Source organism: Mauremys reevesii, linkage group 1, assembly GCF_016161935.1.
Source record: "Mauremys reevesii isolate NIE-2019 linkage group 1, ASM1616193v1, whole genome shotgun sequence".
NCBI lineage: Eukaryota > Metazoa > Chordata > Testudines > Geoemydidae > Mauremys > Mauremys reevesii.
The window spans coordinates 316,312,504-316,330,077 of record NC_052623.1 but is presented as its reverse complement, the minus strand read 5'-3'; the positions used below and the strand labels follow the sequence as shown (position 1 = coordinate 316,330,077).

General features: G+C 40.5%; 1 long non-coding RNA gene across 1 annotated transcript; it reads left to right on the top strand.

Moving 5' to 3' along the window:
- The first annotated feature begins 2,280 nt into the window (after positions 1-2,280).
- LOC120405343 lies at positions 2,281-10,558 on the top strand. Its single transcript, XR_005598516.1, has 3 exons — positions 2,281-2,363; positions 3,587-3,670; positions 10,528-10,558. It is a non-coding gene; the product is annotated as an uncharacterized LOC120405343 (long non-coding RNA).
- Positions 10,559-17,574: the final 7,016 nt, after the last annotated feature.

Sequence of the window (17,574 nt, the reverse complement as noted above, 5' to 3'; positions counted from 1 at the left end):
CTAATGTTCATCTTTGACAGGGTAATCAGCCTAGTGGATAGGGAAGAAGTAGTAGACATGCCATACCTGGACTTTGTAAGGCTTTTGACAAAGTCCCACATGACACTTTCATAAGCAAACTAGATAAATATCGTCTAGGTGAAATTACTATAAGGTGGGTATACAACTGGTTGAAAGACCATACACAAAGAGTAGTTATCAATGGTTCACGGTCTAACTTGGAGGAATAGAACTCAAAATGACTGATACATTGGAAGATTTGTCTGAAATCAATAAACACTAGTGCAAAGTACTACACTTACGAAGGAAAAATCAAATGCACAGTACAAAATGGGGAATAAATGGCTAGGGAGTAGTACTGCTGAAAAGGATCTGCAGATTATAGGAGATGCTCTGTGTATACTTGGCAATGCCTAAGTGCAGGGGGATGGACTAGATGACTTATTGAGGGCCCATTGAGCCCTACATTTTTATGATTCTATATATTGTACTTTTTGCATTAAAGCTAACAGTCTCTCTCTCTCCTCTATCTTGACTTCACTTCTTTTTGGAACTTTGTTTATGAGCAAAAAGGATCAGGAAGTGATAGAGAATTACAGAAAAATATGCATTCTGCATACAGAATTATTTTAATCATGTTATGGTGGCATCAGTGTATTTTATTCTGTCCTATGTTTCCTTGTGTACTTTTAAAATTCATTATTGCAATCTAATTTCACATGCTAAGCATTAGCAAAGAACACCTTGGAATTTTAGTATCTGGAAAGAAAAATCAACTTGCATAAGGTTTTTTTGAATCAAGAGAATAAGGCATACTTATGTTTAGAAGTGTTGAAAGGGTTAATTGGGATTTTCCCAGTTAATAATACAATCTAACTATGCTGGGGAGATTAAATGACTTACTTAAATGCAACTCCAGTTTAGAACTTTAAGAGAAAATATATATGATAAACCTAGTTTTGTATTTCCTACTAAGGCAAATATCAGACTTCTGTCTGAGCAAGGATTGAAAAATTAGGTCAGCAGCACTGAACTATAAATTCTAGCTTCTACATAAATTGAGCCTAGAGCCTTAGTCTGTAATAGTCTACCTACCAGAGAATTCATATCTAGTGTTTGTACTACCTGAGCTGGTAGGATTTCAACCTACACATATGTAGAATTTTTGTCACTTTTATAGCGCAGCTGGATGTGGTCCATCCATCATTGATATCTAGTACACAGTTTCTTGTTTTATAGTGGTTCTGATAATCCCTACATCTAAATTAAATAAAAGAAAATACACAGCAAGACAGAGGTATTGAAGAGATTAAATAGGAGAGACATGTTTTATAAATATACAATCATGTAACTTTCCTACTGGGGTTTTTGACAGTAAAATGAGCTGGATTTAGGTGACACAATAATATCACTTGGTCAGATTTTATGGGTACATTCAAAATAATTAAAATTTGAATCAAGAACACTCCTGTCCACTACTGCTCTCAGTTACGCTGTTAGCACCCCTCCATCTGTGAAGGTAAAAAAACAACTCAGTAAAGTAACATGGGAAAACTCTATAAAAATGTTAAAATACAGTAAATCTTGTCCAGGGTTTAGGTAAAGGGTAACAGCATATTTCAGCTATAGTTCCTTGAATGGATGCACTGACGTCAGTGATCTGACAGATGTGCATTGTAATTAGAGTGCCAGCAAACTTTAACTTGTTGCTACTGTTGATTAAAACATGCAATTCCCATGGTTTTTTGGTAGGTTGACTAATAATGGTTTAATGGAAGTGAGACCCTAATAGTCTCCAGTAAAATAAATGTTAAAATTAGAAGTTCCAAATTGGCATATAATTTAATTTTTTTGCACTCACCGTCAAAGCTGATGCAATGCAATACATTCACAATGCGTTTTTGTGCATCAGAATTTTGCTCTGAAAGATTGTTCTTTAAAAATATTTTTTTTAATCTCAATTTTTAATGTTTTGAAAGAGGCAGTTACTGAAAACCAACTCTTTATGTTTTATTCACTGAACAGGAATAGCACAACATGAGGAAGTCTAGGCTAACTAGACTGAGCCATCAGCCTCAAGCTGTAGCCTACAGAGAAAAGTTTAGTCTCCAAACCAATTTGATTCTTGGATTCTCTGCCAAGAAGGTAGATAGTAGCACTAATTGTAATTATGTTTTTTTCTGATGTGATCATGTATGGATCAACCAGTGTATTTACAAATTTCATTTGCTAACTGTACCCCAGGGTGCTAGATCTGTTTAGCAGTCACCACAGTGAGGAGTGGTGGTCAGAAGGCCTCCTGCCTCTGTCTTGAAGATGACTGTTGATGAGATGGCCTTGATGAAGTTAACGAAAATAACAAAGTAAGAATTTTTAAGGGTCATGAGACCTGGTGGGCAACTCACTGGGAGGAAGGTAGTGGGAGCTTGCCTGGAAAGCTTATGGGAGGTCTTAAAAGATCTGGGTAAGTTTTGTGTGAGAACCTGGGGTGAAGTTAATGGGAGTTTTTCCATTACCTGAGTTGGGTCAGGATTTTACCCCTAAACTTTTTTATGCTTGTCCATACTAAGCCTTCACTCTTCAAAATTTTCCACTAAAAACCAGTTATATAAAGAAACAGCTCTGCAGTCAGAGAGACTGGCTGACTCTATAAGCATATGAGAAAGTTTGACATGGATAATAGCAGAACACATACAAAGGAACTGTTATGTTACTGCGCAATTACTGAGCCACCAGTATATTGAGAGAAAGTTAAAGAGAAAGAGGCAGTGGGAGAGACTGGAACAGAAATAACAAAATGGGGGAAGGAAGGATTGAGTTCCCAAAAGACACATTTTGAGAGTTATAAATAATGAACTAAAAAGTGAAAAGAAGACGGAGAGTCTGGAATATGAGTTATGTTCTATAGGATTATTTAATTCTATTGAGAAACAGAAGAAAAATGAAAAATTCAATTTGCTCTATTTTGAAAAGCAGCTCACAGTGAGTGGAAAAGAGGCAAACCTGCCTACATCATTTTCTGTTCACTCTATTTTAAAAAGGGAAAGCTAATGCCCATAAAATTGGCATGTGTATATATAATGAAAAGACCGACTTTGACTTAATATACAGCACAGCTGTGTTGCTAAAACGGAAAGAGAGAATGTGAATCATGGGTGAAATCCTGGATCTATTGGAGTCAATGGCAAAACTCCTAATGACTTCAATGGAGCCAGTATTTCACCTCATGAGCAAATAAAAATGTGAGTAGGGTTGAAAGGACTCAATAGAAGCAGAACATTCAAAACAAAGATAATAGAGAATGAAATAGTATGTACAGAATAAGCATCCAATCCAGCACCATTGATTAATTATTGGTTTTTTTCCCCTTGACTTTAATAGAAGTGAGAGCACACCCTTGCTGAGCTTCTTTTAAACAGTTATCAGACAAGCACAATTGCATACACTGAAGCTAGGAACAATTACTGGAGCATGGGAGAGAAAGAGAGAAACACCTGTTTTTGTACATGTTTATTTTTACCACTGATGTTAAAATGATCTTTTAATCAGAACTAATTTTGTCACTGATAATGTTAAATGTCACCAGGTACAGAATCTTTGCCATGGCTTCACATTATCCCATCACATACTCTGAGGATGATCATTGAACTGCACATAGAAAAGGGATAAGGTGAGCAAATATGAAATTTGTACATAAAAACGCTAATTTGGCTAGAATAGCATATTTCCTCCTTGTTAATGAAAGATCGATGGCTATCACATACAATGATTGGCATAAAACAGAATTCCACACAGCTCTTTTAATATGTCATAACTGCATGGTGAATCCTTCCTGATAAACCATCTGTTTATAATTTAAAACATTTCACCAATATCTCAGTGTAGAATTGGCAGAATGAGCCCAGGGATTTATTTTATCCATTTGCAGAGAGTTAATCTAATCTACCCAATCTACCGCAATTCTTTATTTAGAGAAATCTCCTTTTAACAGAGTAAATTTCTTTCTTATATGCCTTGTCCTGACATTTGCCTGAGTTGAGAATATGTGGCAGTATATTAGGCAGACCCATCTGACAAAAATACATGCAAACTGTTAACATGTAATTATTCCTGCAGTGAAAATGACCCTGAAGCAATCTGGACAGTAGTACACTTGTGTTGTGTTATCAGCCTTTCTTGGTCAGTTTTATTTTATTTTTTCCTGTTTTTCTTGCTCTGGGGCCCAATCCTGCTCCTTCCAATGGCAAAACTACAGTTCCCTTCAATGGGAGCAGGAATGGGGTCTTAGTTTGTTACTTTCATAGTGCACTGGGTTCAGAACCAAGTAACTGATTAACAGAAGAGGCCAGAGCCAGCAGTGCAGAGAGGACAGAGCTGGCCTAACAGGGCAACTAGGGTTCCCCTGCTGTAGGTGGACTTCATGAGTGGTGTAAAGTGAATATATCTGACTCTGCTCCATCTGCTCAACCCTTGCGTGCATTGTGGGTGTGGTCAGGCATTGGAGAGAACAGAACCAGAGTGCAATATATTCCAGTGATCCCAGGCTGGCAGAATGAGCCCTAGTTGCCAGAGGCCAGTTCAGCTCCTCATTGGGCTAAAGATCAGGTGATGGAATGGTGGCCTAGACCTTTCTTCTCCCCCTCTACTTTACTCACTATAGGTCTGTACTAATACAGCTCATCTGTATCTGAACATTTTGCCCAGATCATTGTTCTGATGTACCTGCTCATTCATGTCATTCCTTTCAAAGGAAAACCACATCATTTAACTTTATGGACGCATTTTTACCCCATTTCTTCGGACAGAATTGACAACAACTTCATCCAGTTAACGAACCTGGCACAATCTAATCATCCTGAGGAAAATGTGGGAAAACATAGGACTCATTGCTCTGAGCTTCTGAACATGCTGAATTCTCAGTTGCATCAATGGGAGATGAAGGTACTTAGGATGTCAAGAGATGTTCAGCGCATAGGAGGAGCAGACCCTTAATAAGCAAAAGTGGGAAGAAAATAATTATAATCCTGAGCAAGAATGGGCTGAAGAATTTGAAAAGGAAAAATTTCCATGTATGCCCACTTACAGTTGAAAAGCTCTTAGTGGTGATTATGGGGCTGTGAAACAATTCTTTTCATATTATGTTCTCCTTCCCTCTGCCAGTATCTCACATGTGGTGGCAATAGGAGCAAAGTGAGTCCAAAGTATCAGTTTAAGAGTTTATGATTAACATACTGTGTGACAAGGGAAATTTAAGAAATGCAAAACCTCTCAAACCATAGAAAAGAAAGTCTGGCCCTGTGAAGCTCATTTGATCTTTAATTTTGTGGTGCCTTGCATCCAGAGCAAATGCTATCTCTTCTCTCCTTGCTCTGAAGGATTTTTCCATAGCATAAGGCAGTTTTTACTGCTACTAGATACCCACATTTTTTTTTAAAGAGAGCAATTCTAAAAAGAGCAAAGGATCTATTCTCTCTTGCTCCAGAGAACTTAATTTCACTGACAGCAGGAAAGTGCAAGACCAGCTGTAGTGTTAGCAAAAGCTAAAGAATTGCCTGGCTTGGGGAGCAGAGCTACTATTAACTATTTTGACACTTGGAGACATAAGAAAGAGCCAGGAAGCACCACAGTCTGCTGATGCCCAATCCCTACAATTTCCAGAAATTGGTCCTGTAGGATGACGTGCAAGTGATGTCAACAGATAACCCCTTCTCAGGGCTTCAAAGAGCAAAACAATACCAAAATATCACTGCTAAAATGTGTTGGAAGAAGATTCCTTTCTGATCCCAAACTTGGCAACAAGTTTAACTCTGTGAATGTGAGAAAGGGACAGTTCAGTTATGCATGGGGTGCATAACTTAAAATCTTAACACTTAGATCTTCATTTTAATATATGATTTCCAGTTTCATTCAAATGTCAGTTAATTTCTTAGTTTGGGAAATTTCTTCTATTGCGATGGAGGAAAAGCTTCTTTTTATCCAAGATGACTCCGCAGAGAATAGAAAAATAATTCAATCTGGCAGACTTTGATTGGAGATTCTTGCCATGTATTTGGCAGGCTGGAGGAATAGTGTGACATATCCGTTGTAATTCATAAGCCATATTATACAAGGCTATATTATACACACATACTTCAACAGCAACAGTAAATGTACAATTGCCAAGGGAAGTGGTGGAAGTCCCGGTGGCTCAGCCTTTTAAAATTAGACTGGCCGGACTCTAGCAGAAGTACTTCAGGGAACAATCCAGCATTGGCAGGGAGATGGGCCGAATGATTTAATGTTTTTATCCCTATCTGGATGGAGTGTGTACCCCACACAGACCCTGAAGGGATTAATGTGGGCCTGAGGGGGCAATTAGTACCTGGCTGTAACTGGAGGGAGAGCAAGGCTTAATTGAACAAGAGGCTCAGATGGGCAAGAGTAGGCTGGATTATAAAGCAACAGAATTAGGCTGCAGGGAGAGAGTCTGCAGAGAGGAGGGGAGATGAAAACCGAGGAGGGAGAATAAGCCCTTGAGTTCAAGCCCTAGAGGAAGGGTCAACCCCAGAGGAGTTGTGGGGAAAGGAAATCTGAGAGGGCTAGGTAGGAAGAAGCCCAGGGAAACAGCAGCAAGGGGTAGGACTGTGCAGACCTTGGGTGTGGTTATAGGGTCTCTGGGCTGGACTCAGTGTAGAAGGCGGGCCTGGGTTCCCCAACCAGCCACTGTGAAGTGGCAAAGGAGCACCGGAGATAACAACTGGATGTCTGGTCCAGAGACACTGTGTTACCCTGGAAAGGGAGGCCTATAGTGACCTGGCCAGCGGGCTGAGTCAGGAAGAAGGAGCACCCCAAGTCCTGAAGAGAGAGGGGCCACGGTGCCAGGAAGAGGCTGGCAGACATGAGTGCAGCTAATCCCCAGACACGCCACAAAGAGGTGCCCATCGTGGTGAGTGAACCCTCTCAGACCATCTCTAACTTCAACGAGTCTTAAATTATTTTGGGACTATTTATGAATAATATGAACACAACGAAGTGGCAAGATGATAAAGGACTTTCAGATGCAAGGAATTTAACATCATGTACGCTGCCATCATGAGTGAAGGAGCTCTGTCATAAATGAAATGAGTTAGAGGTCTTGATTTAGCAAAGCACTTGAATAACTATAAGCACGTGCTGAAGTCCATGCCGCATGTGCTTAAATAGTGTTTACTTCATGTGGCTTCACTGGTACTTAAAGACACACACTTACATGCTTTGCTGAAGCAAGGCCACAGAGAGCTATCCAAAAATGAACAAGTGAACATCAACACTGACCAAATGCCTGAATATCTAGGGCCTGATCCAAAACCTGTTGAAGTCAATAAAAAAACCTCCTATTCACTTCAGTGGGCTTTGGAACAGACCTCTAGGAATCAGAAAATAAAACATAAACTTTATGCAGTGTGTGTCTTGCTGAGGTCCATACTCAGTTTTTACTCATGCAAATATTTCAGTGAAATCAAAGGGAGTTTGCCTGAGAAAAGGACATCAGGATTTAGCTCCTTGAGTTTTCCATGTGCAAAATAAGTTTATTAAAAGAAATTTTCTCTTTCTTTAATTTTCCTGGTATTATGATACTGGTACTGATTTAAAATAAAATGAACTGGATCAGGGGGATTCCATTGCTTTTGTAATTAATAAAATGCACCTTTAATAACCCCAGAACTGGAAAAAAATAGTCTGTATAATAAAAATAAGATTAACAGTAGTGGCTCAGTATTGTGAGAAGAAAAATATGCTATCCTGGTAATTAAAAACAACCACATTGCTGCACAAATAGGCTATCCTGGGTGTTTACAATAAATATGCAGTGCAATTACTGTAATGTAGGGTCCTCATTATTTACCACTAAAGACTGTAGATCTTCTTTATAACTAAGAATGTAAATTCAAGTCTTTGAATCAGCAACACTAGAATGTATCTGTTCTTTTAATTTGTTGCGACTAATTTAGACAGTACTAGCTGGTATCTCAGGTTATTTTTTTTAATCCATATTGTTAGACTTTTTATATCTTGATACAGTTAAGGAAATTAATTAATTGAATATCTTAAAAACCCCAAATGGAAACATTTCAAAATGGCTCTTTAGTAGCAAGGGATAAGCATTTAGCTTGTTTATGTGGCTTCAAAGAATCATTGATTTTTTTTAATTAAGCAGTTGAAAGTATTAATTTTTAGACTGATCGAATCTTTTATAGTAAGCATTTCAGGTATTAGATTAAGTATGCATCAATGGGCTTCATTTATCTATCCATATGACATCAAAAGTGGAACTGTAAAATGACACATGCTTTAGCCAACACACGGGAACTAAGCCTGCTGAGACAGAACAGTTTGACTACTGGCATCACAACTTGGCTTACCAATAATTCTCAGTATCATTCTTGAGGGCTTTGGGAGTGAGACCTGCAGAAGTTGCAGGGAGCGTGACCTTGCCATGGATTGCAACATTCAATACACTTTAGTTTTATAACAGTTGGTGCATGCAACTATGTCACAACACACAAGTGTGTCACACATATAAATAGGGGAAGCAATAGAAGGTGCACCTGTGGAGCTGGGGACAGGAGATGAGGAATGTGCAGAACCAGTCAGCAGCAGTGTGTGGTCTGGTCTATGTTTTACTCGTTGTAGGACGCATAGAAGCGAGTTTTAAACTGTATTTTAAAATGATCTAAGGAACTGATAAGGTGGAAGCAAAGAATATTCAGGATAGTTGCTGTGGTTTCAGCAGAAGTTCAGCTTCCACTTCCTCCTCGTCTGGCCCAAACTAGTCGTGTGACAAGACCAAATGAGTACAGGAAAAGATGAGTTTGGAAAGGTATATGGAGACATAGTCCTGAAGAAGAGCAGAGTGATTCTGTAATAGATACAGCAGTGCTGTACATATGCTGTATATTGAATGTACATGTACGGCTGTAGTTTGGATTTGAAAGGCTGAGGAAGTTGCAATTAGCAAGACATGGAGTGACCAATGCCACAGAAAGTAACACAACAGAATTAGAATTGGGGCTGTGGAAGATAAAGGTTATACTGCAGAGGGGAATAGTGTGGAGTGTTGCAGAATATAAGAATATGAAGTACAAATGTTTTAAGTAAGTTTCTACCAATGTAGATTCTTGAAACAGCAAATTTACAACTAACTAAAACCCACTTTACTTTTCACCTTTAATTTGGGAGGACAGTGAATTTACCTCATCGTGGAGAGTACAATTGGAGAGATTAATTTTAGTATTTCACAGCCTAATTTTTGGATTATCATGCATTAGCCCAATCCTTTGGATTGTGGAGTCATAGCACAGCAAGCTGATTATTTAGATCCATTAAAATGTTTTCTTGTTTATTCATGTTAGAGTTTGTAAATTTTCTTTTAATTAAGGAAACTTACATTTTTGGGCCAATAGTAAGTTGACAGTATTTTTATGAAGAGAAAAATATTATATTTCTAAGCAACATTTTAACATATAATTAGCCTTGATTTTTTTTAACATATTTATAATGTAATTCCCACCCTGTAGTAGTCTCACACCATTATCAATCTTTCGCTTTCCTTTTCCCCCAGAATATCCTTCCTTCTACCCCACGTCCAGCATCAGCATTCCTTCCCTAAAGCAACAGTATCTTTCACTTTTTCTCCCTGCACCTAGAACCACCCTTATCAATTGCAGGAGTGGCTGGAGCATGGAGTGCAAAGGATTCTGGGATATGGACATAGCCTTCTGAGATATAAGGTCATGAGAGGAAAAGTTTGTGGCTTTGTGTTTGTACATGGCTCTTTTCTCTAGCTATGGCCTTTGATTTAATCAACTATCAATTACTACTTCAAAAACTCAGATGAGACTTAAGGCTCGTCGACACTACCAACCGGATCGGCAGGTAGTGATCGATCTATTGGGGATCGATTTATCGCGTCTAGTGTAGACGCGATAAATTCGATCCCCAATAGCTTTGCCGTCGACTCCTGAATTCCGCCATGGCGAGAGGCAGAAGCGGAGTCGATGGGGGAGCAGCAGCGGTTGACTCGCTGCTGTCCTCACGGCCAGGTAAATCTACACTATGAAATTGGGTCAAATTTATAGAAGTCGATCTTTTAGAAATCGATTTTATACAGCCGATTGTGTGTCCCCCCACTTAAGACCATTAAATCGGCAGAGTGCGTCCACAGTACCGAGGCTAGCATCCACTTTTGGAGCATTGCACTGTGGGTAGCTATCCCACAGTTCCCGCAGTCTCCCCCACCCATTGGAATTCTGGGTTGAGCTCCCAATGCCTGATGGGGCAAAAACATTGTCACGGGTGGTTCTGGGTAAATGTCATCCCCCACCCCTCCCTTCATGAATAATGGGGGGAGGGAGAGCTCAGTGGTTTGAACATTGGCCTGTTAAACCTAGGGTTTTGAGTTCAATCCTTGAGGGGGCCATTCTGTGTGACAACCCTGTAAGCCATGTTGTCAGTTGCCCCTCCCTCTGTCAGAGCAACAGCAGACAATCATTTCACACCTTTTTTCAGTGCAGACGCCATAGCACGGAAAGCATGGAGCCCGCTCAGATCATCACCGCAATTATGAGCACTGTAAACATCATGCACATTATCCTGAAGCATATGCAGAACCAGAACCTGCAAAAGCAAAACCAGGCAAGGAGACGACGGCAGCACGGTGACGAGAGTGATGAGGGCATGGACACAGACTTTCCCACCCTATTTCAACCAGGTGACCAGGAATGATATCACTCTCCTGAGGACAACACAGAGAGATAAAGAACAGATGTTGTTTGAATGCCAGCAAACACCAGGACCATATGCTGCCATGCTTTGTTATGCAGTGATTCCAGACTACGTGCTATTGGCCTGGCGTGGTAAAGTGTCCTACCATGGAGGACGGAATAAGGCTGCCCTCCCCAGAAACCTTTTGCAAAGGCTTTGGGAGTACATCCAGGAGAGCTTTATGGAGATGTCCCTGGAGGATTTCTGCTCCATCCCCAGACACATTAGCAGAGTTTTCCAGTAGCTGTACTGGCCGTGAATGCCAGGGCAAATTAATAATTAAACATCATTTTAAACCATGTCTAATATTTACAAAGGTACACTCACCAGAGGTCCCTTCTCCACCTGGCAGGTCCAGGAGGCAGCCTTGGGTGGGTTCGGGGGGTACTGACTCCAGGTCCAGGGTGAGAAACTGTTCCTGGCTGTCGGGGAAAATGGTTTCTCTGCTTCCTTGTTGTGAGCTATCTTCAACCTCTTCCTCCTCATCCCCTAAATCCGCATCCCTGTTGTGTGCTACTCCATTGACGGAGTCAAAGCACAGGGGTGGGGTAGTGGTGGCTGCATCACCTATCATGGCATGCAGCTCATTATAGAAGGGGCATGTCTGGGGCTCTGACCTGGAGACATGTGCCTCTCTGTTTTTTTGGTAGGCTTGCCTCAGCTCCTTAAGTTTCATGCGACACTGCTGCGGGTCCCTGTTATAGCCTCCTTCATGCCCTTTGAGATTTTTTCAAATGTTTGGGCATTTCGTCTTTTGGAACGGAGTTCTGATAGCACGATTCATCTCCTCATATAGCAATCAGATCCCGTACCTCCCGTTCGGTCTATGTTGGAGCTCTTTTGCGATTCTGGGACTCCATCATGGTCACCTCCGCTGATGAGATCTGCACTCACCTGCAAATTGCCATGCTGGCCAAACAGGAAATGAAATTCAAAAGTTCGCGGGTCTTTTCCTGTCTACCTGGCCAGTGCATCTGAGTTGAGAGCGCTGTCCAGAGCGGTCACAATGGAGCACTCTGTGATAGCTCCTGGAGGCCAATACCGTCGTATTGCATCCACACTACCCCAAATTCGACCCGACAAGGTCAATTTCAGTGCTAATCCCCTCGTCGGTGGAGGAGTACAGAAATCGATTTTAACAGCCCTTTTAAGTCGAAAATAATGGCTTCGTCATGTGGATGGGTGCAGGGTTAAATCGATCTAATGCTGCTAAATTTGACCTAAACTCGTAGTGTAGACCAGGGCTTAGAAATGACATGGAGAACAGTTTGGGAGTTGCTTGAGAAACTTTATAAAGGAGAGTATCAGAGTGGTAGCCGTGTTAGTCTGACGAAGTGGGTATTCACCCACGAAAGCTTATGCTCCAATACATCTGTTAGTCTTTAAGGTGCCACAGGACTCTTTGTTGCTTTTTATAAAGAAGGTTTCCCTATCCCTAGACAGAAATATAACGAGTCAGGAATTACAAAAAAGGGCGCTGAGAGACTTAACTTGGGCATCTTTGTTAATAGCCCAGCAAAATATGTTGTTTCCTCTGTTCATATGTATCCCACTGATAAGTTATATTACAGCATGTCCTTCTTGCACCTGGTTATCGTCAGAACACTGGAAGCCTAGTTCATTTCCAGTGAGTGATTTTAAACAAAATTAAACATAAAACCATGATTTTTGGTTTCATTCCCATGTTATAGAAACTGACTTCCTCAATAGTGATTAAAACATCAGCTGGTTGTATGTTGGATCAGTGACAATATCTTTGAATCTGGCTAGATTTTGCACATACTGTATGTGGATTATATTGTTTTCACACTGGGCTCTAGATTTGATATTTGTGTGAATCAAGAAAAGTATTATGAGATTGAAAAGCAGCAAATTGTTCATCAGAATCTATTCTGAACCCTTGACTACTAAAGTTACACATTTAATGCCTCTGCAAAGATGATGCAGAGGACAGAATTTTAAGAGATGGTTCTGAAGCAGATTGGATCTTGTAACCGGTTGGGACTCACCACCTGGCACCTCCTGCTGCTGACTCTGGGAATTAGCTCTGTCCGGCAGAGTGCCCCCTCTTGGTGGTATCCCATCCGTCGTTCCGCCCTCGGTTGGCGTCTCTGGACCCACATTGCTCCCTGCTCGGCGGTTTCCTCTTCGAGGGCACTGCCCTCCAGCAGTTTCCCTTAGTCCATCCGCACCCCATTCCAGGGGTCAGTGATCAGCAGTCCTACACTCCAGCCACCATGTCTAACCGCCCTCTGAGTCCAATTCCTCTTGTCAGGGATCTGGCGTAGTATAATGGCCGCTCCCTATGGCCAATGGCTGGGTGCACTGCAAGAGGGAGGAAGGGAGGGACCCATGCCCGCCCTCTACTCTGGGTCCCGGCCCAGGGACCCTCTGGCGGCAGCCTCGCTGTCTTCCTTCTCTCCCCTCGTCTGTCTGTTTCCCTGGGCTGCTTCCCCTATGGCCCCTTGCACCCACTAGACCCTTCCCTTCAAGGCCTACAGCCTGGCAGGCTATGGGCTAGAACTCCCTAGCCTCCCCAAGCCTGGCCAGCATTGCACTGTCCGCAGTGCTGGTCTCCCACCTTTGGAGACTGACCTTCCCCTCTCGAAGGCCTGTCGCAGCCCACACTTTCAGGAAGTGGGGCAGCCGCCCCACTACAGATCTGAACATCCTTGATGTTTGGAGAGTTTTTAATGCATATGCAAATTCCATGCCTTGAGCCCATCCCTAGTGTTCTATAATAATCAACTCAGGTTTGTAAAATACTGTTTGTGAAATCGGGATCTACTATTATGACCTTTGCAGTTTATTAAATTGGCAAACCCTCTCCCATCAAAAACAATGACATTGGTTTATTGTTTAAATGCATTCATATGTTGACATCAACATTTTCATCTTCATTTTTATCCAAAGATGAAAGCAAGTATTATCTTCACCTGACCCAGTCTAATCATTTTAAAGCAAACAGAACATAAACTGACTATGAGAGATAATCTTTTGATGTTCCAACCTAATAGCTGGTGTAAGCTACCTGATCCATGAAAAGAAGCAACAACAATCAAAATGAGCTTGCTTCCTCAAATGCAAAGCTTATTTTAACAAGGTCTTCAAAATACAATCTCTAAATTTATACAGGAATATAAAAAGTCTAAATAATGTATTAAGGATGAAAGTTTCAGATATGTTTAAGAGATTGGGACTGGCAAATCTAAGCAGCTTTTCTTTTTCTTTTGTTTTTTAATATACATGTTGCTGTGTAGTTATAGTACAGAAACCAACCAGCCTACCAAAATGAGACACTCCACTGTGCACATCTCTCCCTCTGGGGAGTGGATGAAAGAACAAAACATGTGACAAATGTGTAGTCATGTTTCTTAATGTACTGCTGGAAGGCACGTGAATACTACGGTGGTAAACGCTCTATAAAAACCTATGTAGACTAAAATAGTTTTGAAAATCTCAGGCTAAAACTCTTTACATACCAGCTGAATTTGGTGCTCTTGATTTGCTTAGTATTTGTTTATATTACCAAGACTATCATGTAAGGTCACTTATTGATTGGGCAGAGAATAATCATGAGGAGCATTGAGTGGTCATATTTTCAGTTTTAAAGATAACGAAAGGACAGAAAGGTAGGCCAGTATCCTTATATCATCACCCTACTATTAAGGTCAGTATAAAAATGTAGGATTTCACCTTAAGAAAAAACAAAAATCTATTTCCATGCAAATCTTTTGCCAATATATAAAAATGAGGCTTTAAATCGTAGGTTTGTGAAAGGGAAATTTGAAGTCTGAAGAGAAAAAAAACAGACATTTGTAACTTTCTATGATATATTCAGAATGGAATTTGGATTGGGGAACAGATTAAGGAAAAAATACAGTTTCCAAGATTTGCAATGTTCATAGTATTTTACAATGTAAAAAAGGCAGCCAGAGCAAAAACAACTAGGCTGTAAATGGAGATCTTTCCATAAAGAAAAAAACAACAATATTGCTGCAGATACTGTTCCTTTTATGCTTCTATGTGGGCTTATATAAAAGCTTTGAAAAGATTTAATACAGAAGAACAGCCTTTCATGATGATATAGGAAAGAGATGCAGAGGTAAAATCTGATGAAGAGGAATGGAAACAGCTATGAAGAGCAAGAGCCTTATTTTCAGGAGGTGTTGTAAATTAGGTATTATAAATTACTATATGGTGCCAAAGAGCAGTCAGGCTAAAAAAGATCTATGGCAAAGAAAGAGATGATTCATACAGAAAATGTGGGATTTCATAATGTTGTCCTAACATGGAAGCATATATGCAAAAAGTTAAAGACAGTAAATTTAAATTAATCGTGAGGGACCTGTTCTTCTCATTGGTTCTGACGAAAATGCAACAATGCAGGTAGATGTTCTGTTGCAAACCTTTGGAACAAAAATGATCTTCCAGTAATAATATATTGATTTGACAAACTCTAGGGAATATACCAATTATGGGAAAACCCACTGTACCCAAAAATTTCCAGATATCAAAAAGTCAAAGTATCAAAACTGTCCAGATTCATTGGTGTATTAACCGGTACAAGCTGGTATAAACACCTGAATGGTAGCAAAGAGTCTGCTGGGAAAAGAGACTGCGATGGCACAAAGTGATTCTAAATTGAGTTGTGATGAGAGGCAATATGAAGCCAATGCAGTGCAAAAAGTGGCAACAGTTGCCAGGGCTTCATTATTGTGTTTACTCTTAGAATACACTGTGCGAACATAGTATGAGACAATCCCTGTCACAAACAGTTTGCAATCAAAATTGATAAGCTAAACAAAGGAAGTATTATCGTCATTTTACTGATGGGGAACTGAGGTACAGAGAAATTAACTTGCTTAAATTCTCACAGGAAGTCAATGGTGGAGTTTGGAACTGAACTTGGATCTCTTGAGTTCTAATCTGAGGGTTTAATCACAGGATCATCCTCCTTCTTGCAGCATTACTCTAAATTAAAACTTCTGCCTTCTCTTGGAGAAAAACCTGATTGAGTGTCCTGCTTTATAATAGTCATAGGGTATTGAATATAGTCATGGGGGTGTTTCTCCTATGGGAAGCTCGCAAAAGTTATATATACTTTTCATGTGAATTATCAATCTGACCACAGTGTATCAAAATTGCTTCCTTGGAATCATTATCACTATTAAGACTGGTGATTAAATTGCCTATCCAAAGTTCATAATGGAAATGTCTCAAGGATGGGTATTATTTTTTTTCTCCCTCACATTAGAAGCCACCATTCTAAAACTGATGTTTGGAAAGCTTATTTTATCTTTATTTATTATTAACCAAATCTTGAAATAAGTCCATACTTCTTGGAATATGCTCTGGGAATTTGAGTTTCCAATTTGCCTACATTGACATAAACCCTTGATAATAGAATTTTCATCTGCTATAATTAATCATTCAAGAATATCATCACTATTACTCACATATGTTTATACTTAATACATAGAGACAAATTTTGGTCTCAATTACATCTGCTCAATCAGGTTTCATGGGTGCAGTAGGGAGAATTAGGCCTGTATTCTTGAACAGCCATACAGTTTAATATGGGGATTATAACCATAGTTTCTACAGAGGTTACTTACCTGCCAGTGCAAAGATGAATTACTGCTATTCTTTTCAAACGATCATGGGGTAAACTCCAGGTAATGCAGGGAAAGTATCACAAATTCTCTCCCCTCTACACATATAGAACAAAAAGGATATGCAAATACACAAACAGGCACATATATACAGTTATCTTGTTTGGGACCAATCCAAAGTCCATGGAAAAAATCCTGTTCACCTGAGGGTGCTGGGACCATGCTCCACGTGAACAGCTCAAAGAAAACTCCTTTCATGCAGGCTGTTCTTTCCAGCAGTGGGAATATATTGCACAGAGGGCCATGCATAAGGGTCTAGGCAACCGTTTGACTTAACACATGAAACATGTCCCTGACCCCCTTGAGCATGACCTGTTTTGCATTTCTGGCACTCTGGTCATGGCAACCCTATGAGGGAGCTCTCTGATTTCAGAGGAACCAGCACTGCAACATACCATTTGCCACGATGCACAATTGCATGCTTTTCCTGTGGGTTTTCTGGTGTGTGCTTATGCTCAAAGTGAGATTTTGACCTATGTCTAGTTCTTTCCTCTTACAAAAAAACCTGTTTAAATTCAATCTCAATTTTGATGATTTCTTTCCAGGATGCACTGGAAAAAAAAAATCAAGGAAAATGTTTTTCTGAGTTCTTTGTCAGGCACTGAGAACAGGTGCATAGCTTAAGACATTGCTTGCTGTACAAGAGATGGGATTTTATCATTTTTCTGCTAGTAGAACCATTTGCTCTTTGCTCATAGACACAGAAGCCCAAATTCAAAAGGTACGTAGATGCCCAAGTCTAGTTGTAAACTCCGCTTGGATTAACAAAACTCCCATTCAACACTACAGGCACCTAAACTCACTTGGCAGCTAAAGGTTCAGGGTAATAGTTTCCTAGGTGCCTAAATTTCTGCCTCTGAGCATGTGATCTGCTGCCTCCCCCTAGGCATCCAGATACCTATCTCCTGGCTAAGCCTGAAAGCACTTCACAAACCAGGAGAAGATAGGTCTTTGGCCAGCATGGCCCAATACTGTAGGCAGGGGCGGCTCTAGACATTTTGCCGCCCCAAGCAAGGCGGGCAAGCCACCGAAGGCAGCCTGCCTGCCGCCCTCACGGCAACCAGCAGAGCGCCCCCAGTGGCTTGCCGCCCCAAGCACGTGCTTGGCGTGCTGGTGC